The following is a 25827-nucleotide window of genomic DNA, read 5'->3' as shown; positions in this document are numbered from 1 at the left end:
GTCCACGTGATGATAATGTTACGTCGTAGAACTATCATTTGTGATGACCAGCTCGCTTCGGCAAAAAGAGCCACGTAGCTCACCTGCGAAAGTAAAACGTTTGGTTGAGTTTTTAGCTCGTAAAATCACTCGCCACTGATGTTAGCCGTGGCCGGGAATCGACGCCGTCGTGATGAAATGTTGCATGCACGGCACGGAGCAGCACTGCGATGAGGGTCTACACGCACGCGTCTCAAATGCAACTCTAAACTCTCCACGAGCGCGGCATTCTTGAGCAGCAGGGGGCGGAATGCGACCAGGATGCTACGACTCGCATTGCGATACAATTCCTGTCGGCTGCAGGAACCCATTTCAAACGAGTGAACGATGACATCTGACTTTCGGGAAATATTGAGGCGTTACAGAAGCGAGAGCCGTCAGCTATGTTGGAGGATAGGGGGGGGGGAATGATTGAGGTGAGGGTGATGTTGATAAAGAAGCGGTAGGTAGATATTAGGGCTTAATGATTTGGGGGAAATATCTAATTGCGATTTTTCTGACAGATATTGCGATTGCGATTTGAGATTAAATGTTATTAAGTCAATCTTCAGTTCAATAATCACTGTGTAATAGATTTAAAACATGCGATAGAGCTTTACCACGTGATACCATCAAAATGTGAACTGCTATATATTGTAATGCAAAAATGAGAACTTAAAAGGTTTGAAATGCCTACAACATGTATTTATTAAAATAGTTTTAATTGAAATAGAACAATCAAACATAGAACAGTTGTGAAGTTAAATAAATACAATTATTATAGTAATAATAAATTAAACAATTCCAATGACAAAGTAATGGCACTTTCCAAATCGCAGCCTTTGCTATTTGCTAATAGCATTGTTTCAAATTGCGATTTCGATTTGAAATCGATTCATCGTTCAGCCCGAGTAGATATCCAGACGATGGCGCTGGGTGGTTTGTCGGCTCGGCTGGAGAAGACGGTTCGAGGGAGCCCTCGAGAGAGAGAATCCGCGGGGTGAAGAAATTATTCGGAATAATTCTGAAGGCATCGCCGCACTTATCGCAACCAAATGGCCTCACTGATGTCCGCGGGCGGTCAGGGGGGGGGGGGGTCTCAGAGGGGTTGGGGATTCCCAAGGGAATATTGTCCCCGGTAGGCTGCAAAAAAAGTCTCCGGAGTGAAGAATTCAAAAGAAATTGCGGAACGACTGAAGTTGAACGGGCAGTTTAGTTGGTGATTGCTTGAGCCATGAAGAAGGGTCGTTGTCTGAAACGTCCCCTATGTTTTCCTTTAAATTCCGCAGTGTTTTTGACGATTGTGTGAAATTACAAAGTGTAACAACATCTTCAGAGTGGCGTATTCTAAAAGGCAATCATGGAGTTTATGATGGATCGCTATTCAGACCATTCATAACCCTGGAAATGCATTTAGACTTCAATTCAGCGAGACTGATATCGCTTCTTATGCAAAGCCGGGCTGGCTGTCTGCTTAAAATACAGGGTGCTTAAAACAATCTTTACACTTATATGGGACTATCGTTTTGAATGGAAAAATTACGGATAATAAAACACTGTAACACGATAAAAAGAAATGTGATGTTAATAGCTTCAAAAAGTCAAAGAATCTCCACGTGTTCGCCATCGTTGTCAACGCGTGCCTGGAATCTTCTCCAGGTGGTCTCCAGAGCCCGGAGGCAGCACATTTCTCGTGGTGTTGTTGCAAATTCTCAGAAGTGTCAACATTTCTTTGAAGCATCCCCTGTATATTTAGCGTTACTCGGTTTCATTTTGTAAGTCGGAGAAATGACTCCGGTAGACACATTTTACAAACTCCACCAAAAAACGTGTTCATTAATCATATCATACTCGTACTACTGTACTAGAAAAATTAATTGTCTAACTAAACTCGTTAGTCTTCGTAGATCCGACGATATTAATCACCAAAGATTAAAACAATATGTATAGAAACAGACAACAGGGCAAGTTCAATAAAAGTGTGTCAAAATTGTCTCCTGCCTGGATTCCTGTCCGTCTGGCTGGCGCGTGCGAATCCGTGGTAGTGACGTCGCCGCGTGCATCTGCGTTGAATGCATCAGCCGCAACCCATGTGGTTGAGCCGGGTTCGTCACGCGTACCAACACACCCACCCCACCCTCCAACCCCGAGTAGAGAGAGAGGAGGGTGGTGACCGAGGGATGTGGAGGAGGCAGGAGAGGGGGCGGGGAGAGAATGAACGGTCGCATGCGACTGGCAGGAGAGAACAGTGGTGCTTATTCTATTGACCCCCGTATAGTTCGATAGGCCGCATTGCTACTTGACAGAACATTGCGCCTGCTAATTTCTGGGCCCGAACAGCTGAGCTGAGGAATCACCTTCAAGTGTTGTTCCAGCCTCGTACAGCCGGACTCACTCCCTCCCAATCACAACTCTTGGGGCTCTGCATACCTAAAGTTGCCAGACTTTGTCCCTTGTATACATTTGAAAAACGTAACTAAGCAGTGAAAACAGATAAATGACAACTTACATTTTATTCGCATAACATTTGTTTATTTCCATAACATTTATCACAACACAGGAAATAATTAAAATTCTTTATAATGAGTCACAAATATAGCTAACATTATTTTTAGTATTGTTTTTTTTTCATTTTTACACATAATTGCAAGCCTCAGATAAATTGAATTGTAAGGGCATTGTAGTGTGATTTCTCCACATAAAATATTTAATATGCATTTAATCCAAAAAACATCAATTATGTCACTGGAGCAGATACATTTATGGATACATAAAATTACTAATATGATTCACAAAGTTAAAATGTACAGTTAAAAAATTACATACATGATGGGTTGATTCTCATGGGTTTTTCATGCTCTAATGAATACAAATCTCTTCTCAGTGACGTTTAATAACCAAAGCTGCACGTGTGAATGTGTATTTTGAGGAAATATTTTGTTTTAGCAAAGAGTTTCATGACAACACAATACACATTATTTTGGCTGTACTCACGTAATAATAATAATAATCCCACACACTGTTTTGTAACTTCATAATTCAACACAGCCGTACAAAACGACACTGACTCGCAAATGTGATGCCTACAATGCCCTTACATTAATTAACACATGCACATTCATTTCTGCACCCATTCCGTGCGCGGTCACAGGAAAATGCCGCTTTCTTCAAAGGCCGAGCTACAGAGGCAATCACAGTCAATGCTGTAAAAAGCCACTGCACCTCGCCAGCACTCCCTTCCTTCTGCTAGGCCTCTCTCAGCCGTTGCACGGTTGACAACAAACCTCATGGTCACCACCACCAATGACTTTAACGTCTTCTGCTTAGTCGCTGGTCTCAGCGAAAGCTTTTTAAAGCATTTAACAACAACGGTAAATATTCTCGCTGGAAATGCAAAGCCTTCCATGCTTTAGGCAGGACTGCAGACGCATGTACGGATTTCCCCAAACTCGACAGCACTCACGGACATTTAAGGGACATGGCGACACGTTCGAGACACAACATTGGACTCCAAAGCAATGGGGGGGGGGGGGACACAGCGGAGAAGAATCTCGTGACCTCTCCTGCACTCCAATGCATTGTGACATTCAAGGGGGGATATTTACAGGAACACCAGGCAGACAGACGCACATGCACGTGATCTTCTGTGGAATGCTCGTATTGGGGTTTTGTTGTTGTTGAGAAATATCAACTCCCACCCGTTATGTACACACACACTATCGTTATTTACACGATGTACATGGCAAGTGCGTCTTAGTAGTAGATTAACAGGTTTAACAGTCACGTCACAGCACTATTCTCCAAAGATGCTGCTACTTCATTCATATAGCAGGGCAACTGAGGGGCGTTGTGGCAACAATCTTTCGAATCGTTGCCACTCTCTTCCCTTAGAAATGTGCTTTTTTTTTAAAGAGTAATTATTTTTTTTTGGTTGGCTCCACTAATCACTTCGATGCTGCGATGTGTTCATACACCGACATTGACAACATGGTTCTGTGTAAATCAATGACACTGATTCGTGACTTCTCCACTATTTGAGCTGCACAAACGTTCGACCTTATACTTTTTCAAATCGATGCGAAGATTGAAATCACCCAACGCTGTCAGTTGAAATGTGGCTCATTGTAAAACATGTTAATGGCTGATGGGTTTCTTCAAAGTTAAGCACAACTTCTTAACGACCTACAAGCTAGCTGTGGTTTAAATGTTTATATATATATATACATTCTTGCGGGAAATACGCATTTTCTCGCATGTGACCTGAAACGTATGACCTGTGGATTGTACCGATACCATTGAACTCATAGGCTTTTGCGACCAATATCATCCATAATAGAGGTTTTGGGGTTAAATCGCGTAAATTAATAACCCAAAAACCTCTAGTATGTACAATTTAACTGTTAACGCAGAGCAGAAGTCGGAACAACACTAAGCCCGCAAGCAATTACCGTGTCGCTCAAACAGCGTGTGTTGTTTGATTGGCGGCAATGAAACAACACGTGACATTGTTGGGAGGGGAATCACAAAGAGTAGCTCATGAAATATTTCCTAAATGGAATTCCATTGCCCACGATGGCATCGGTCGTTCAACATAAACCAACACAAGAGGACGTCACAATTAAATAAGCAATCATCCCAAGCAAATAGTAAAGCCCTGATGGGCAAGACAGCATTTCTTACAATGTTCTTTCCAGGCCAGCTATTATGTGATACTATAGTAGTGACAGATTCCATGTTTCATGGGAATTTTCCCCACGAGATTGTTGCCATTGCTGTGCATAGACTGTTACGGTCCTACGTTTTGCATATTATCTGGAAGCTCTGATGGCTCACTGGCTCGATCGCTCACGGCTCCTTATGCACATTCGCAAGCTGTCATCCATCCATCACGGTTGGGAACGAGACGTTGGTAACACGAAAGGGTTAACTATTTACACCACCACCACCACCACCCCTGCGTCGATGCCCTCATCACGTGGGAGCTCCGTTGTAAGAGGCTCACCACATTCGCTGGACACGCACACATTCATAACCCCTTGCGGGAACAAATTAACACAAGCATCGGGGGATATTAACAAACGCAGGCGCATTGGATGGCTGACCATGATGCCACCATAAATAAGGCAAAATTATTTAAAACGATAAATCAAATCCGTGTTACACAACCTCGCGCATCACTGAGTATTAGCGATTCAACTGTAGCCAGAGTAGACATGTCAGATTCTTTACAAAGGCATTTTGAAAGAGAAAGTACAACGCCGCCTGGACTAATGTTGGCTTTTGCTAAGCGAATTATCATTGCCCTTTAATGTAACAATTCGCCCGAAGGGCATTGTCAAGTTGACTCATTCAAGCCCATTCATTGCCATGTAAACGGAGTTTTGCATCACTGGAACAAACTATGCACGATCATACCTTGTTCTTTTGGTCGAAACGTTTAGAATGAATGTTGATGTGTGGGCTGAATAACATTTGAAGTGTCAAACAATTCAAAACGCATGCAAAAGTACACGTGCTATATACTTAAGTGCTCAATTGAGCAAAGGGTAGTTGCTCATCTCTTGTGGGGGGGGGGGGGGGAGAAACCAGTAGGAACAACAAAAAAACAGTAGTAACAAAAAAATAAACCAGTAGGAACAACAAAAATAAACCAGTATGGACGAACAAACTCCACATTTCTGTGGGCCCTGCCACAGAAATGTGAAATGAAAACATTGGTTTAGAATGTACCAACATAGTTGAGATCTGCTGCACCACACTCTATTGAGCAAGTCGGTCAGCGAGCCTCAATTTAATTTCGTGTCATTATCCACCACGATGGGCGAGTTTCAAATGAGTGCAGGTGAAACACATTTCCGATTTGCATCTATGTATGTATGTTGCACTCCTTTCGCACCGTACGTAGCCAACCGCGCTAATCCATCGGCAGTAATGAGCCGAGTTCCTGCAAGAGTGACGCAAAGTTAACACACACACAGACGTGTCCACACATCCACACACGTCCGTAGCAAACCGTGTAATTCCTGCGCCTTGAGCCTCAATGCGATCCCTACAAATCATTTTGTTTGAGAAGCCGAGTGACAACGGCTGAAGCTCCGATTCATTTCCTTTCTAAAGTCACTTTAATTACGTACAATACATTAGTCCATTCAAGCAATGCAGTGTTTATTCTAAATGAGCATGGAGGGTTTTGTATTGAACACAAATGTACATATAAGTATATTAGTCTATTATTATACATATCAAATAACAGCCAAGAGGGTTTCAGACAAATAAATTAAATTTTAAATAAATTAGTCACGCTAAATATAACTTTACATTTTTTTATATAAAATAGTTAAGTGTTTCCTTCCTTAAGCGAGGAAGAGACTGCCCTCCCTCATTCCCATCTCCAGCCTTAGTCCGATGATGGAAATTCCATATTCCTATGTCACGGTCAGTATATCCATAGGATAACCACTGCTGAGTTAATACAAAGTGGTAGCTGTGTTTTGCAGTCATTGACCACCGAGGAGTTGATGGATCACCTTACCTTGGTGAGTCGTGTAATCAAACCGCTGTACCACCTACCCAGCTTTAAATATAAAAGAGGCACGGTATTGAGTACATCTGTGCACACCTATAATGCGTTATTCTCTTGCCTAGCTTCTTCGCCGACTTCACATGTGCGACGATGCTTCACTTACAGACTACAGGCGTAAGCGCCGTTAGTAAGTCCCTATTGTGATCGGCATGGCAAACGAAGGGATTGGTGTGTGCAGCGCTGCCCACGCCTGACCGCCTTTGTATCCCTCTGTGCAGATGTTGGCACACCACCACACCAGGTGCTCATTTTGGGCTGAGTTAAACTTGGAGAGACCTGGGCCAGTTTTCAGACACGCAATGTGCTAAATACTCCACCACTGCTTCTCATTAAGCACACGCACACACACGCGTCAATATTGCAATCAAATGTTTCATACTTTGCGTGAAAATTAAAACTAAAAAATTGGCAAAACAATATTGCACATTTAGGCATCTTCAATTGACACAATATTGAACACAAACACAAAATACACAAATCGCACCTCCATCCTCATTTCGAAATGCAAAGCGAACTGGCACGCACGGCACACGAGTAGAGTCTCCCTGCTCCAGCGAGCACTGGGCGAGGGTGGCACTAATCTCCACCAGCCGTCAACATTTCACATTCCTATGACAGAGCCACTTGCAACGTCGGACGAGATCGCGAATAACGTTCTGAAAAGCTGTGCTCATTGTACATAGCCCGGAGCGGTGATGTGCCAAGTCAACCCTGGGGCAAAGAGTCAAGCGCGCAAAATCATCATCGCAAGTCAAGTGCGATATTCCGCACCTTAATATTAATGTACATTATTACACATCAATGGAAAACCCTGCGAAGAAAGGAGCCCTCGTCGAAGCCGGATACTCGAACCCGCGACGATCTCGGATTCTTCACGCACCGCAACGACGCTTGCAAGCGAGGCCACGCAAGTCACCACACAGCGTCTCGAGACGACGGCGCACCACAGCGACCGGCGCACGCGCGGGATCTTTGCTTTGCTGTCTTGTCTCGTGTGTGCCCGTGTGAAGAGGCCCTCGCAAAGCCACAAGTGTGGCGCTGTGACTCCCCTGACACTGGCTGGCAGTCGCTGCTGCACACACAAGATAAGACAACAAGCAAAGATCCACGTATCGGCCGAGCAGACTGTTGGGGCAATTGCTGTTTGCACACACGCACGCACACATGCACACACGCATGCACACATGCGCAATGTACCATGTGGATTTGTATCTTGGCTCTGTTGAAGGATTCTTTATGTTGTTCATTGGTAGAGGTAATTGGCGGAGGAGCTGTAGCCTTTATAATGTATCGCTATGTATTTTACCCAGGAATGCCTCACTGAGTCCACAGGATGTGTCGGTGTTTGATTACGGGTCGTAGATGGAGTACCTGGAGAAGACCCACACGGCAAGTTTAAGTCAGGAACCCATTTGCTGTCCTGACATCTTCCGGCCACCTTGCACACTGCCATGTGTTGGACAGTGGGAGCACACCACGATCCATCGCTGTGTGATCCACAAATCCCACCTCCCAAAGCGTGCGCTACCTCGCCAGGCTTGATGTTAAGTAGGTGGTCATCCACTCCCGTGGGTTATAAATCTGTACATCTCACATCCCCCGTATCTGGAGGGGTAAACAGATTCTGATCAGTGGCGCTTACCCGCATTCCAGCAAAAGGCAAAGGTGCAGCCCTGCAATGCCATGACCTCGCCCCATCTCTACCACCGCCCAGAGGTGCAGTGGCGTGCGTGTTCCCTGTTCTTGCACATGCACCAGGGGCGAGAGTGCCCGCGATATACCCCACCACGCACGACTCTCCGTCACTTTACTCAGAGTGCTGGGGGTGCACAGACGCAGTGGGGGTGGGGGGGTTAAGAACCCAGCCTGGCCGGTTTCAACCACTCCCTGGACAACACCACAGCAGCATCCGTACCAGTATACAGCACCTCACCTAGCCACGCTTTCCTGGGTAAAATTGGTGTTAAGAGTAATAATTATATTATAATTGTAGATGTGCCCTTGCTCGCTATAATATTATTATAATATAACATGTAAATGATTATTATTAATATCTGCAATGTCCGCACGTGATAAGTGACCACCTTTTGTACGTATAACTTCATGAAGCAAGGTTCTGCTGCGTGATGGGCCGTTGTTGGCCTGTCGTGGGGAGTGAAGCGTAGAGCTTTGGATGAAATTGATTTGAGGCAAAAGAGGCGAGCCAGAGGGCAGAATGTAGAAAGAAAATGGATCGCGATATGTTACGTAAGGTACGCTCCAAAACGACGATAAATCATGCAGGAGATATTTTGAGATGCGTGGACGCTGAACATTGAAAATCGTACAAGTGGGGAAGAGAGGCTTGGGAAATGGCGCTGGTAAGAAGTGTGCTCTTGCTTGCGAAAGAAAGTCGAAGGCAAAACATCTTGAGATTTCGCAAGGACGAATATTGTGGACTTTTTTTAAAGTCGAGGACACGTTGCCAACGATGGGTGATGGACTAAAGAAGAATGTGAGCAGGACGCAGCACTTTGGAGAACTGAGTTTGTCAATGAACTGAGTTTGTCAATGAACTGAGTTTGTCAATGAACTGAGTTTGTCAATGAAAAGCAAAGTGCAAATGTGTTTAAATGAATAGTTGCCAATCAGTGCATATTACCTAAAATGATATATGGATCCGAAATATGGAAAATTACTAAGAAAATGGAACAAATGTTGAATTGTGCACAAAGAAAGCATGAAGAGATGTATGTTGTGAATTACACTGAGATACGTGGAGAGGAACAAACACGAATTACATGTGTTGTATGGACTGTTAAGGAATGTGGATTTGGGCAAGACGCACCACAAGAATAGATGCTGACTGATGAATGAGACTGGTCATGAAATGGGAGCCAAAAGATGTGTCACGGTGCAGATTAAGCAATTCGGTCAGTTTGTGTGCACACTAGAGATAGCTTGTGGCATTTTAGAACTGTGGCGTTATTGTGGAGATGCCTTCATCCAGCAGTAAGTAGGCCACAGCTGATGATGCAGGTTTAAAGGCTTCGTTCCATGAGATCGAGGGACAGATCCATTCCCCATGAGGTCACCAGAAGACTTGCGTATTTCAGCCATTCCACAACGTGTAATCGTGCTGCCGTCCTGCAAAAGCGATGGAATAAAACGGTGTCAACATGTTTAGTGTGAACCATGAACTTTTAAATAAAATATTGAAACAATTGAAGATATAGTTCATACAGCAGCTCCAAGCACGTGAAGAAAAAAAAGTACGTTAGCCGATTTGACTAAAATGTTTTATCAATTACCTTGGTTGTCAATTACTAGGGCCCCATAAAAAAATGGCAATCGCCCCGACATCCTGCCTCCTGAAGGTGGGAAAACCCCTACAAGCCACGCCCACCATGACTCAGATGATGATGCCGATGGCCTCACCAAGCCCTGCCCATCACCTCCAGTCCAGCGGCACACGTGGGAACAGAGGTGAGCCTTTTTCCCCACAACAATTTTTGTGGATTCGTCGAATAATCAAACTAATAATCGGTAGAGTAATCAATTACTTGATTAATCTGATAGCCCAGCTCTAGAAAATGCGTGAATATAAATAAAAAACATGCAAATGAAATCCTTACCTTTGATTGGCTGGCATGGCACCACAAGTCTGCGCGAGTGTTCACGGGCAACAGTCTGAACCCCGGTCTCACTGAACCAGTTTCGAGCGGCAAAGTGGCTCCGTGTTCTTTAAACTTTGCTGGAAACAATGAAACAGACGCACAATGGAGAATGTTTAATCGAGTCTGTGAATGACGAGAGAGAGAAACGCATCCTCCCAGAAATATAGTCCAAGCTAGAAAACCACAAGTTTAAAACAACACACGACAATGTGTGAAAAGCTCCCCTCTGTGCATTATGCAAACATAGGTCACCATGAAAATACATTTGAGCAAATGTGACCGATACAAGGGAGAGACAACTGTAGATCGGTGTCAGCCTTATTAGGACTCATCAGCACAGGGTGATCACCAATGTTTAGGGGCTCTGGGAACCATCTATTAATCATACAAATGATGCAATTCATAATGCGCACAATATATTACAGAAATAAATAATCGAGCCTCTGAGGTTTGGAGCCAAGCTCAGTGTCCCTTGGATAGAAATGTGGGGCCTTGAAGTGTCTCCTCTTATAAGTTGGTGTGGATTGAACGCTGCTGCTGCTGCTGCTGCGAATGTGCAGCGGGAGGATGTTGATGATGGTGGTGGTGGCTGCTACAGAGAAATGACGCCCGGCAGTGATGGTCCCAGTCCTTTGTGCAGACAGGAGGAGGCGTGCGAGTGGCGCTGCTGCGGAGAGTTCCACCGTGAGCTGTGGTGCCAGGAGACAGGTACTAGGGGGAAGACGGTGGTTGAACACAACAAGGACTGTCAGAGGCACAGGCAGAAGGCGATGTTGTCGCTGTCCCTGCTGGCGACGTGACGCCAGCGGAGGGAGTGTCAGGGCGTCTCGCCGGGGACGGCAGGCGCCGGAGACGATGCGGCCGAGTTGGTTTTGCGACCATTGGAGTTCCTGGAGGTCACTCGACGAAGGTCGGACAGGAAGGGAGTCGAGGCGAGATCCAACGACGCTGCCGACGAGAGTGGTGGCGACTTCAGCGGCGACGAGCGGCCACGAATGGCGCAAGGCCCTGGGGTGGTCGTCGCCAGAGTTGCTGGTGGTGCGGTCGGTGTAGCGGTCGAAGGGTGAAAGGAGGCCCAGTCCAGGGTGGCGCCGAGGAGCTCGAAGTGCTCGGAGCATCGGGACGTGGACTTGAACCCAGCCACTCGGCATTGCTGGCTCAGCGCTTGATCACAGTCGTTGCACTTTCTATGAGCCACTAAACCAGCGGTCCCCAACTTTTTTAGCACCAGGGTCCGGTTTCGTGGAAGACAATTTTTTCATGGACCGGGGGGGGGGGGGGGGCGGGGTTCATCATTGGGTATTTCCCCCTTTTCAAAGAAGCTCTCCAGCTACGTTTGTTTTTTACTCATTCTGGCTAGGGGGTTAGCAGCTTGTGGGCTCACCAACACTCTGACTGAGACAAGTGCGCAGTGCGGGAAAGAGGCGCGGATGTAAGTGGTAAATAAAACAATGGGGGCGGGCCACGCGCGGACCCACCACTCACCTTCTGCTGCTGTGCGGCCCGGCTCCTAACAGGCCATGGGCCGGTGCCGGTCCGCGGCCCGGGGGTTGGGGACCCCTGCCCTAAACCACCTCCCCATCCTAGTACGCACTTATACAAATACATCGATGCAAACCCGCCCGTTGTACATTCATCAATGCGAATTCCGTTAAGTATTTTAAAAACGGCATACATTTGGGACACGACTGCACTCTGTGATAGCTGGCGCCGAACTCTGCCACACGCCTTCTCGCGTGGCCCTTTCCTTCCGACTCCGTTCCGTCAAAACTGATGACGTACGCGCACGCATATGTCATCGCGTATGCGTGCGTCGTTCCTTGTCACGGTCAAATCCCCTCTTTGTCCTGCCCACGTTAACGTGGCACAGTATGTCCAGTTGCCGAGTGTTCTATACCCCCCATTACTAAGTGGGTGTTTTTGCAAGCGTTTGGGAAGGGTATAATACTTGCACATTAGGCGATTGCTTTAATGTAATTCAGGCGCGCCTTATCCATTATTAGAAGGAAATGCAAACAAATTATTGGCCATTTTGTGTTTCCTTATAAATATCATGATTACCATTAACATAACTCCTGAACCCGAGCTATAAATGCTTTGGTATTTGCATTTTCCTTGTACTGCTCGCTTTTTGGGGGTCTTTTGGCTAGCACTGGTGAGACAATGCCAGGAGGCTGTCTCTGGTGCACGCCAAGCGGTGGGATTTTACACAAAGTAGTATCTTTTTTATCGACCTCAGAGGGATAACAATGGGCCGAGCACTGGCTATGGTGGTGCATGCCTGGAACCCAGTTGACGCGGTGGCAGGGTTGATGGATCATGCAGAGATCATCATCAGCCATGATCTATCCACTGCTGGATAAACGCCTGCCCAAACCGTCATCACCGTGGCAGGAGGAGCGTGCCAACCAGTGACCTGCTGCCACAGTGATTGCTTATTTTGAACACGCGCTGTTTATGCTAATCATGAGCAACGTCGCGTTCCAAGCCGCCAATCCTGCACCACCACCACTGCCCCCACCTTGGCGACGTCAATGTGCGCCGTGCACCTGATCCGGGAACGCAAATTGGCCGTCTCTGGGCCGAGAGCCAAGAGTCATGGAAACGCAGCATTACTGTATCCTACCATCTGGTATGAGAGGTACTGTATTTTGTTTGGTAGATGATGTATTATTATGATGCTTGTTTGCCTACCAAAGCCTCAAACTCAAGAGTCTCAAGAGTTTTTGCAGTAGGGGGATGGAGGAGGGGTGGGGGGCGACGATTGTAACGCGTTTCCCAACAAAGTAATTTGCGGTGTCATTTAGAAAAAAAATGGCAAATTCCATCCACGACGCCGGCACGCACGCGCACAAAATGGCTACTCTTCTCCACATGACGTCACGAGATCCTTTGCTTCTGCCCATTCCCCGGCACCTCCGATTGGTAACGATTGGCTACGTACGGTGCGATAGAAGTTCAACATACAGTGCATAGTCTCCCGCGAAACATGCGGCGCATAGTTCACGATGAATGCATCCGCAGTGTTAACCAGGGCAACCGGCTGAGTCCGAGCGGCCAACCTCAGCCACAGGCGGGGAACGTTTTAATTCTCTGGGTGTCAATGCAGCACCGTGGTTTACTGGTGACACGTGTCCCACCCATCACGTGTCCCACCCATCACAACCCCCTGTGCCCTCCCCCCAGTACATTTTAGAAGTTCACGAATAAATGGCAAGTGACGTGACACGTTCTTATCTGAGATAAGTCCGTCTCAAGGAACGGCGACACACCGGTGCCACGGTGGGGAAAGGCCCCACGGTGGCGAGACGTTAACTACCTCGCCTGGTATGCAGGAAGTCGTGGGATCAATCCCAATCCTTCATGCCTGTATATTTGGAGTTTGCATGTCTCTCTCTCTCTCTCCTCGTGGTCGCATGGATTTTTCTCCGGGTCCTCCGGCTTTTCCCTCCACATTTAGAACCACGCGTTTAGATTATTTGGCTGCGATACATTTCCACACGATAAGCCACTTCGTGGGGCTATCATTTGTGGCCAGGTCACTTCTGATAAAAGAGCTATTTAGCTCAGTGGGCCTTACTTGGTAAAATACAAAATAGTTTCGTTTACAGTCATTTTATTACGGAGAAAAGATTGCAAACGGGTGGGACCGATGATAACGGCGACGCCTGCTATAATAATATACATTTATAAAGCACCACCTTACAGCCACGTCGCGGTGCAATCGACCCATCGATTGAAATCGATTCCCACGCTCACGATACGCGCGTAGAATTGTGCGAGCAGGAGTACATTTTGTGTTCGAGTGCACTGTAGCTAATTGCTTCCCGTGACCCCCTGCAGCCACTGGATTTACCAAACAAATGTTGATTCTCGAATGCAATTGCGACCACCGAATTGTAAAAACCAAAACAATTATCGAATCGTGATGAGAGCGAATCAGATGGTGAGATTTCGTCGGGCAACAACGGTTGCGCTGGGCGCGACACGAATGAGGAGGGCCGGTTACGGAGACCGCCACTGGGGAGATGTCCACGAGAGTCCAGGGAGCAAGGGGAAGCGACGACTCCCAGGGCACATTCTGTGGGTCACGTGTCGACCTTACAGCAGCCGTGGGATCTGGCGGAGGGTAGAGAGCACTGGCGAGGCGCGGTGACATCAACGGCTTTGGCCACGACGACATCTGTAAATGTTACAGAGATCCTCAGTCCGAGCCCTTGGTTAGACGTTCAGCCATTTTGTCCATCCATTGCTGGATGAGGGCCTCCCCACGCCATATGAGTCACGGGGATTATTTGACATCCACTTGCACTGGCCTCGACTGACAATCGCCACGCCACCAATAACTGCAGAACATATTTCACTAAAAATATTTTTCATGGGCCCATGGCTATTTGTCTACAAGTTTAATTACTGTGTATGTTATTTCTCACGTAATTTTGCCAGGAAGTAAAATAGGAAGAAAAAAAATCCGACTATGTTTAGCAAATCGTACGATATGATCATTATCGCGGGCCCTGTATGGTACAGTGTAGCACAGTGCCGCCACATCGTGGTGACCATGCATGGCTATGTAAAACAGATCCTTGAGGGGAAATGCGCAAAGCCCTCTGATGGCTTATTCTCTGTGCCGTCAATGGGAGATCCAAAACAAATATTAACTCTGTGCATTTGCTCAGTGCATACATTATTCGAGGGGGATGTAATTAGTGACATTTAGTTATTTATAAATAAATATCGAAAGACAGCCCTGTGCACAATTACACACACACACATCTGGTGCCACAATATTGCAATATCTGAATCATAAGGTAAAAACCGACAGGCAAACTGCATTACAGGAGGCCGAGCAAAGCCCACGAACGACAAGGCTGATCTACTCCGCCAAGTTATTGTCCTAGAGGGCAGCAGAGTCGCTGTTTATCCGCACCTATGATTCATTAGCACGGTTGAACACGTACGGTGCGAAAGAAATTGACCACAGACATTCATCGGGGTCATAACTGAATCAAACACATGAAATGTGCCCAAAGGTACAAGCATTAATTCATCATAATAATGGCCATTTTCTATCCACTGCTGGATGAAGGTCTCCCCACACCGACGCCATCTCTCATGGTCCTGCGATGGCTCGATCCATCTCTAACTCCTGCTCACGAACTCATCTCATTTGCTCCATCTGCACGGAGGTCGTTCTCTTGGGCGGATTCCCTCCTCTTGTTGCCATTCAGTTACCTGTCTTGCCCATCTGACCACCCACTGATGAAGCCCTGTCCAAGTCCGCTTATACCACCCTTTGCGACAGACAGTTTAGGGTGTCTCTGATGTGTGTTTGTTCCCCGATCCACATGCGTTTTTCCGTCTCTCCGTGTGCGATTCCACAAATGCACCTGGGCTCGTGTGTGCATCAATCACAATGCACCGCACACAAGCGTCGAACGCAGGCCTGTCCGCAGTAAATGTTAACTTAATAGTGCCCGCCGCTGGCTCGCGCGGCCAAACCGCCAGTCCCCTGCCAAGGTTGTAGTGCCAGATGTAAGCGTCAAGGTTACGCCCGGTTGGTCACAACGAACGCGCACCATTGATAGAAACACATGCAGCTTGTTAAGACGTAAACGCGCGCAGCTGTCAGGCCCCACACGCCACCGGCACGCACCACGCGGAGCTAAACAAAGGGCCACTGGGGTTGCCTCGTCGCCAGAGTTTGCGCGGACGCAATGGTTCCAGCTATGGATGTTTACAGCTCACGCAGTAGCTTCTAGAGGGGATTATCAGAGCGAACATGCCGTCCGTAATTGCGTAAATTGTTAAATACATATTGTGGGGGGGGGGGGGGGGGGGTGTTGGGTTAGCGCTCGCGAACCTGGTGGGGCTAAGTTTGATTCCGGCTCAAGGCCAACATGAGTGGTGTACATCTGAACCGGTTCAACGAAGGGGCAAAGCTGCGCCTTTACCTGGTTGAGAAATATTGTGTCACGTGATGTTCCCGAGCGGCCCCACAAGAAATTGCAATGTGGGAAATACACCTCACTCATTTAATAAGCTGCACCACCGCATTTACAATCCCACGGCAGCAGCAGCAGCAACCGCATCGGCAGCGGAGATGCAATCACCCCTTCTTCTCGCTCGGCATTAATGACCCCACTGCACACTGCGAATAAAACGTAATTTATTCGAACGTGCAACAGCTACATCAATATAAATGGTCATATCAATGGGACACTCAGCGCCGCCTGGTGTTGCAATTCTTCACACAACATTTGTGATTCCCGACTCGAGATGAAATTGTAATTCGTGACGTGGGGGAAATGGGGCCCTAGGTGTTCCCGCGGATTAAAGAATAGCAAATGAACATCGACAACACTGCACGAGATATACAGCGCGTCTCTCAGTGCAGCACAAGTAGGTTGAGCAGATGAGGGAGCACTGAGCTACACACAGACATCGTCGTCATCATCCGCTGTGATGTCTGCTGGGCTGCGAGGTGGTTAGGAAATAGCAGTACGGAAATTGGGTCCATGACGCATCCATGCAGCCTTAGTGCACCTTGAAAGTACCCTCTTCACTAATAGCACTCAATCTTGACTTAAAGCTTTCGTGACTGCAGGAATACATAGTCTATGGGTCTTTCGGTAAAGCCACGTAGATATAAAAATAAAAAAATATCGTCACCTGAAGACGATTGCTTGTGTTGCGATCGAAACGTCGTGATATTTTTTTGTATTTTTATATCTACGTGGCTTTACCAAAAGACCCATAGAATGTGATAGCACTCGTATGTCAGCTGAACGTCTTTAACACAGTACACAACCAACTGCGCCAATCGGAGGTGCTGGAGCAGCGGTGCAGTGATTAGCGCACTGCGCTCTGAACCCGACAACCCTGGGTTTGATTCCCAGCCACGGCTACCGTCAGTCGAGTGCGAGATCTAAACCGGTCCTGCGCCACCCTCTCTGCACAAACCTGCACTGACCAGCACGGAGAAATATGGTCAAACAAACCCCACGTGACCGGCGTGAGAGTGATCGGCAAGGATTTCATCCAGCGGTGGATTAACAGAGGGTCGCAACTCACTACTATGAACAAGGCTGATTCGGACAGTCTGCAACAGTTGATTGTCTCCGTACATTCGTATACCGCGGCACATTTACATTTAAACCCGCGCCCTTTATTTATTGAATGGCGAGCTATCGGGATGCATTTCACGTGCGCTTTTGCCCGTCTCTTTAAAATTACAAATCTGTGAAACGAGGCTTGCTGATAAGTGCCATTAATCGTGAACGTATGGCCCACAGAGGTTGCTATTAACGGGGCGCGGCGGCGGCTGGGGAGAGAGGGGGCTAATGCTGAAGGACGTGAAATGGGCCTCTGGAATGACAGCTTGTTAACTGCTGCACCCATCATCTGAGCCATCGCTGCACGGTCGACCCTGCAGCCTCGCAAGGACACGCGGCCGGCAACGAACTATGATCTCGCATTAGCCAAATAAGAGTACGGTGGTGGGTGGGAGGTGTCAGTGGCACGGGCGATTGGACGAAGAGACAGGCAGGGAGACAATAGGCAGGCAAGAGATATGAACGGAGAGATGGGCAGACGAGTGAACAGACGGATGTGAAGATATACGGGTAGGAAGGCAGGCAGAAAGGTGGACAGATGGATAGACAGATTGACAAGAAGACAGATGGACAGTTGGACCAATGGAGAAAGACACAATAACAGACACACATATGAACCAAGACGTACATTTGAAAACCCTGTACAGTACTGTCAGATGGAAAGATGCAAAAAGGGATAGGTAGGACGTCGACATAAACACAAAGCTTGTCACACGGATAAAGAAACCTCCATTCGGGACGCTTGCAGTGAGCAGTGCACCACACTGTGTCACACTTTGTCTGCAACTCTGTATCCACACTCGGGATACACCGTTTGCATACCTCGAAAAAAAAATCGGTTGCATGTTAAATACGATAATCCATCTCAGAGCTGAAATACGCCGATTTGTACTTAAGTTTAACTTCTTTCAGGGGAACGACAACAAATTGAACAGAAAAAGTAATTCAACAGAAACGAGTTTTTCAATATAGATGTACAAGTGCGTATCTCCAGTGTGTTTTACATATCGGAAGGAAGAGCGTTCCAGACGGCCACCTGAGCGTGCACAATACGGTGGAGCATCTTCAGATCGATGGCTCGCCAAGAGCCGCTTAGAAGATGACCGGAAATTTGACGGATTTGAGGTAAAACACAAACGGGATGTGGTCGAGTTTTTGTGCGCGCGGTCATTGGCGAGTGGCCGAACCTCTCCAGCACAGCTGGTGGCTGCCTGCCCCAGGCCCAGCGCTCAACGGAGCCAGCGCTGCGTTGGCGCCCACAGCCGAGCGGACTCACAGCCAACAGACGCCGCCGCCTTAGCGACAAACGACAACTCGCTGGCCAACTCTCGACTCTTCAACGGGTCCGTTAAATCTTCTTGGTTGATGAATCCCTGCAGTCACGAAAGCTTTCAATCGAAATTTAGGGTCCGTTAAAACTAACAACGACAATAATAAAAAGACATCAGGCGGGTGAGAAATGGCTCGGTGCAAAAGTGTCCAATTGTACGAATCGGCGGTGCACCGGTGCAGCCTGAGACACCGGTCCTCGTAGAACCGTCTCACATCTACTACAGGGGAATTGACATTCGTCTTGCGACCGATTCGACATCACGAGAAGCGATTTCGACGCGCCGCCACCGCCACGCAAGATTTTCTGAACGGAAGGTTGCGAACCGCGAGAAAGTCACTAAGTATTGCGAAAAATTTGGTAGTTTGTGTGTGTGTGTGTGTACCGAGCACCAGCGGTGTTGCACCGACGATACGTTCGTTGACGAGTGGGGTCAGAGCCGGCCCTAGACCTTTGGGGGCCCTAAGCAAAATTTGGTTGGAGGCCCCTTTGATGTATGATTTTTTTCACCCACTAGCTCGCAGTGACTCTAGGGGGCCCTCTGCTGGCCACGGGGCCCTTTGCAATTGCAAGGGTCGCTTAGTGGCTGGGCCGGCTCTGAGTGGGGTTTAGCGGTTGCTGACATCGCCGTCACGACGTGCAGATTGCACAACTGCCCGTTGCGAATTCGCACCTCTCCCTTGAACGAGCGAGCTCAAGTGAGAAGGTGACTCTCGGCTGGGGAAGGCTTGGAAGTCTCGCGGGAAGCAATTCACAACTTAATGAGGGATCGCGGCGAAATGTATCGTGGGCGACAAATGTCCAAATGTCCAGTCTTCTAAAAGCTGCGTGTTTGTAGAACTGTACGTAACGAACCAGACTAATCAGAGCTGTACATTTTGTATTAATATAATCATCATTATTATAATGATATAATCGTTTTTATATTATAGAAAAGCTATGTAATTATATAGTTTTATAATTGCATAATTATTATATAACATATACTTTTTATTTAGTGATTATTGTGTGGCAATTTGACTTTACATTAAGGCTACAATTACACTCAAGCGACTTTTTTTTTGTAGCTCATTCTTAAAACAAATCAATAGCCATGCAATCACAAACATGTGTGTGAATTTATTAAATAACGGCATTAATTTCAAGAGGGAGACACTGAACATGTTTAACTGCTGTACATATTGGCAACAGAATGCTACATTGATTGCTGTAGCCTCGGGCAACAGAAGCTGTTAATTACAATCAGGGCGATGTAACATTGCATTGAAATTAGCCACAGGCACGGCTGTGGAATTATGGTCGATCCAAGCCGTGCTTTTTTGAGAAGCAGTTCAACAAAAGGCCGCTATAGTACTTGAGAGACATTTTCCGTTCACAGCCTGGGCGAGTCTGCTGCGCGCGTGAAGCTGGAGCCCTGAGTGAGGCACGCACATTCAGAGGAGTGGGCAGTTTTCATCAATGGGTGTCTGCGTGATTCGGTGGTCTGCTGGGCGCCGCGGCGGGCGGGTGGCTGGCGTGTACAGGAGGCTCGCGGTCGCGTTGCGCTTTCTTGGCTGGACAGGAGCACGGCTGGATTTGTTGGACGGCTGGGATTTTGTGGGTAGTTAGGTGGCCGTGTTGTTACGTTAGCCACATGGCTGTGTGGCTTTGTAGCTGGGTGGTTAAGTAAATAGGTGGCTGAAGGTAAAAAGAAAAGGTGGCAAGTCTGAGTGACTGGACGACTGAGAGACTTGGCAGCTTGGTATTGCGGTAGATGGATGTCTGGCTAGTTCGGTGACTGCGTAGACTGACTGTACAGACAGCTGAGTGGCTTGGTGGCTGAGATGACTTACGTTTGAACGGCAATGTGGCTGGATGGCAGGGTGAACATAGCTTTACATGTATTGCTCGTTTATATATCTCTCTATAAAACGCCCATAAGGTAGGTAGGTATGCTGCACAGCAGTTAACAAGGCCTTCTGGACATGTTTGTAGTTGTGCTATCATGTACGTAACATTCAACACCACTTACGAAAACAGACGTGTTGTTTTCTGCACTGCATGACAAATAATACCAGCTACCCGAGTGACCTGCTAGGCTTGCTCAGATATAGTCGTCGACAATGTAACATAACAGAGATACATTCCCTCGCATGGCGTTCGTAGAATAATTACAGGTGGACAGTGAAGTGTGAGTCAGCTCGTGTGCAGGCACTTGGTGGATCACGAAATCGCGTTGACCGCTGAGGAATTGGGGTGGCCTTCATCCAGGAGTGGATTGATCGTGGCTGACAGCACATAATCCTTCTAGGGCTGTTAAAACGAGTACCACTTTGTGAAGTGTTAATAATCGTCGTCCCGCAGACAAACGGGGCTCGTTGCATAGGGCGTTGCGATTTCTGCCACTGGGTCAGCGCTGCCAATTGACCTGAAAACCACCCCATCCCACGCTCATCACTTAATCATTACCCACTTAGCCCCGGCACCACTATCCATGACCATTACTGGAGAACTCCTCGTATCCACGTTGATATTGCCCGGGGATAAATAGCTCGGGTCCTACTATCTGTGTGGGTTATCTCCTTATCTGTCGGGTAAAATATGGCGGACAACCCCTCCGAGCGCGCCATGCGACGTCCCTGCCGCCACCGTTCCGTTTTGAACATTCCCATCACGCTCCAAAAAATGCGCGGCTTCTTCCATGCAGATCTGTCCTCAGAGGTGACGGCCTTCTTGTTTAGTCGCTTTGGAAAAGGTTCACTTTGGACGCCCACAAATGATGGAGGCAATGGGAGAGATTGCGTGCGGTGATTTCCACGGGACTACTTTGGCCGTCACTTTTTAACACATTACGAATCTTCAGTCACCAACAGGCAAGGATCGAACTCAGCCTGCACGAGGACAGCGACGCAGTAACGCGCAGACCGCGCCGCTCTCTCCCACTGCCTCCGAGTCTTCTAAGACCCGAGGGCCAAGGCGTCTCCTGCCCTGTGAGCGGTGTTCTTCATTGCAAGTTCGGCGGGCCACTGGCAGCACCTGTTGGCCTTTAGCACGGACCCTGACGTGTGGCCCCGGACAATACACACACAGTGACAACACTCCCCACCACCATCATCATCGTGCTGCTGTCACAAATCCCACGGTTGTTTCAAATGTGTGGTTCCCTCACACTGATGATGTCTTATCGGCGAAAGTATCCCCCCCCCCCCCCCCTGCAAATGAGTGAAGACCACTGCCTTAGAGACACACGCGGGGTGCTGCTCGACTCTGTCAGCAGCCACGAAGCGGGCGGGGGGGGGGGGGCGTGCCAGCAGCCGGCCTCAGGAGAGAACAAGTGGCAGCGGTGAGTCACGTGGTTAGTATCTGTAATAGAGGTAAATATATAAATGTGTCGTTAAAACCCGCCACCACCCGAGACAGCCGACTAGTGAGGGTTGTCACGTAAACAAAACATGCCAAATCGTCACTAGTACAGCACACCGGTGTGTTGGAGAGCCAAGCCACAACATTTACAATCTGAGTACGACGTTTCGCCTGTAATTACAACTAGCTTCATCAGGCGACAGCCAGATTTGTGGAGAAGTCCACCTGTTTCGTTCCTTATATAGAGGCATAGATGTGATGACAACGCTTCTGCGCTCTTGCACAATGTGGTGGGGGGAGGATTAATGAGTCAACGCACATTATGCATGCGCATTATGCGAGCCTTTTGATCTTGTCCTTCCTGTCCATCGTGTATTAAAATAGCCGTACCAACGGTAATCTCTATTGATTGAAGTATGGTGGCCTGTATAGGCATGCATTTAAAGATCATATTATTTGATTATTCGCTTCTACGCAGCACTAAGGCGCTAGCTATCCGAACGGTAAAAAAAAAAATCTTTCTTTCAATTTCGATAGATTCTCTAATTAGTCTTGGCCAGTAGTAGCTAGTTTTGCACAAAACTTCAACATTATCAAAATCAATTGAGTGTCCTTGTTGGCACGCATGTTCTGCTACTGCTGACAGTTGCATTTGGGAGTATTTAATATTTATTTGATGTTCCTTTAGTCTTGTGCTGATCCATCGTCCTGTTTGCCCAACATATAATTTGCCACAAGTGCAGTGAATCCTGTATACACCTTCTGTGTGATAGCTTCGGTGACACATCTTTCGTACCAGATATTAATTTCTGTCTTTTATGTACCGTACCAAATCTGACTCGGATGTTTTGTTTCTTCCAAACATCTGGCTAGTTTATCAGTTACTCCCGCAATGTACGGCATTTTTTAACGTTATATTTACTTAGGCAGTTTCATTGCTCGTGTTATATGATTTGGTTTTGGCATTCAATGCCCTGTTGAATTGTGCATCATTGTAATCGTTCATTTGCAGCGCTTCTTTAACATGTTGAATTTCACGTATTAAACTGTCACCATCTGACACTTTCTTAGCTCGATGAATGCCGATGAAGCTGCCACACAGCCGTGCAGCGAATGTAACAACATGGCCACATAACTACCCACAAAATTCCGAGCCATCCAACAATCAGCCGTCCTTCTGTCCAGCCACAAACTCGACGAGCCGGTTGAACCTCGGATGACCAAAGTTTTGGTTCAATCCCAGGCTCTCCACAATGCCGACCAATGTTCGTTTTGAGCAACGCGGCCACCTGATGGGGGGGCGTTCGTTCAGCGGGGTCCTCGCCCCGGGGCGATTCACGGATCCCTGGTCCGGCGATCACACAGAAGAGGCGCGGGGGGTGTCGCGGGGGGTGTCGCGGGGGGGGTCGCGGGGGGGGTCGCGGGGGGTGTCGCGGGGGGTGTCGCGGGGGGTGTCGCGGGGGGTGTCGCGGGGGGTGTCGCGGGGGGTGTCGCGGGGGGTGTCGCGGGGGGTGTCGCGGGGGGTGTCGCGGGGGGTGTCGCGGGGGGTGTCGCGGGTGTGTGGACCGCGCAGACCTCGCAATCTTTGCCACCTTCGTCGCATGAGAGCCGTGCCGGATCGCCCGGCCTCTCACTTCTTGCGCGGGGAGGGCCGAGGCGGCGGCGATAAGAAGAGGTGCGAGGTTTATCAACTGTTATTTAATGAGACATTGATGTGCCTTTGAAAGAGATGACTAAAACCTTGACAGTGTAGTACTTTACAGCTCACTTCAAAGGCTGGCAGGGACAAGGGCAGGATATCTCATGAATGACTTATGACCAGATGGAGGCATATTTACACTCCTCCTGATAGCAGTATTTCTCGCACACAGAGAAACCACGCCGGGGCAAAAGCCACATTTTTGAAGAGAACACTTCAAAGATATTATGACGAAGAAGCTAAATTGAGCTGCCAGTGTGATGATCTCTTAGTCTATGGCCGCATGATGTGTTTGTTAGAAAGCGTAATCGTGTGCGTGTTATGTGCGAGTGTGTTTGGAGTTCAGTTGGCAGCATAGTTAAATATAAACTGGTTTTGAAAGTGTATTGGATTGCATTCATACGAAACATTTCAGCACTTCCAATGTGTAATTAATTTTGCTCAACGATGGAATTTTTAATATTGATAAGGGTTCAAGGATTAACTTCCGTATTTCATATTTTATTATTAGTAGTATTACACTTGTTTGCACCCAGGAAAGAAAGCCTCACCGAGTCTTACAATTCTAAATATAAAGTTGCATCACGTAATAGAGTCTTGGAAAATAAGAATATTTGTGGAAATTTCTAGAGACCATAGTTTATGCTTTATTATTAATTGGCAACAACATTTATTTCTTCATCGTGATAATGCTGGTGTAATACTAATTTTATAAAAACAATTGAATATGTTTTATTATTATTTTACATCAGATGTTAAATTATTATTTAAGAATTGCTGTTGAATTATATTTAATAATCTTAACTTAAAGCTTTACTTAATAATTCTTATTAATTCATAACTTAATAATAATTAGTAATAATAATTTGTAACGCGAACAATCCATAACAGGTCTTTTTTGGGGAGTTAGATCGCGTGAATATAAATGTGTCGTTAAACCCGCCACCACCTGACAACTAGTAAGGTGTGTCACGTAAACAGAGCATGTCAATTCGTTACTAGTACAGCACACCGGTGTGTTGGAGAGTGAATCCACAATAATTACAATGAGTACGACGTTTCCCGAGTAATTACAACCGGCATCATCAGGCGACAGCCAGATTTGTTGAGAAACCCTCCTCCTGTTTCGTTCCTTAAATAGAGGCGTAGATGTGATGACGTCACTTGAGCTCTACGTATGCGAAGTGGTGGGGGGGGGGGTTAATTAATGCATCTAAATAGCAATGGGTATCATTACCGCTTGGGTTATTCACATGGTAATCAACGTACATCATGCATGCACATTGCTCTTGTACCTCCTGTCTTTTGCGTGCAATAAAATAGCAGAACCTGTTCTTGCCTACGTACACGTAATCCCTCTTTATGTACGGTGACCTGTATAGGAATGCATTTAAACAATGACACATTTATATTTACTCGATCTAACCCAAACAAACCTACGTGATGGATGGAACTGTTCGCAAAATCTTCCTCCGCATTAAACGCGCACAATGTCCACTTGCCCGAAGGCAGCGCCCCTTAGGCGCGGAGTCCCAGCTCAGAGACCCACTCAGTAAAAGTCAAATATAAAATGTGTTTTCTTGAGAAGGGCGCTTAAAGGTCAGTAAAGAGTCAGCGCTGCGAGTGTGGAGGAGGAGGCCGCCGGCAAGCGAGAGAGAATGCAGTGGCGATCGTCGTGGTCCAAACTCCCGGTGTCACGAGCAGCTCCCGGCTCGAGCTGCGGAGGGTAAAGCCGCAGCCTCGCAATGCCTCGCTGCAGCCACTGCTGGCAGAAGAGGCCTCGGCTAGAGGGGGCTCGGGAGAACCCCCCCCCCCTAGAAATCCCCCTCCCCAGAGCCCCCCCACCCCTAAAGAGCCCCCCCCCCCCCCAAGAGGGTAATTGGCCTCCTCTTCCACGCCGGCCAGACACATTGTGACACCACGGTGGCTAGGAGATGTTAACTACCTCGCCTGGTATACAGGAGGTCGTGGGTTCGAACCCGACCCTGACACCTGCTGTGTATTTGGAGTTTGCGTGTCTCTCTCTCTCTCTCCCCATGGTCGGGTGGGTTTTTCCCTCCACATTTAGAAACAACACGCGTTCA

General features: G+C 47.5%; 1 protein-coding gene across 1 annotated transcript in view; it reads right to left on the bottom strand.

Annotated features, from left to right (window-relative positions):
• Positions 1-3348: 3348 nt before the first annotated feature.
• LOC133342571 (protein bassoon-like) overlaps positions 3349-25827 on the bottom strand; it is a 149454-nt gene continuing 126975 nt past the window's right edge. Inside the window, 2 exon segments of the mRNA XM_061551757.1 lie at positions 3349-9727; positions 10216-10334. The gene's annotated coding sequence lies outside the window, so the exon portion shown is untranslated.

The sequence above is a fragment of the Lethenteron reissneri genome, chromosome 15, assembly GCF_015708825.2.
Source record: "Lethenteron reissneri isolate LAM-NWPU_2019-01 chromosome 15, ASM1570882v1, whole genome shotgun sequence".
Lineage (NCBI taxonomy): Eukaryota > Metazoa > Chordata > Hyperoartia > Petromyzontiformes > Petromyzontidae > Lethenteron > Lethenteron reissneri.
Note: the sequence above shows the minus strand (reverse complement) of the source record. Positions and strands in the feature narration are given on the sequence as shown.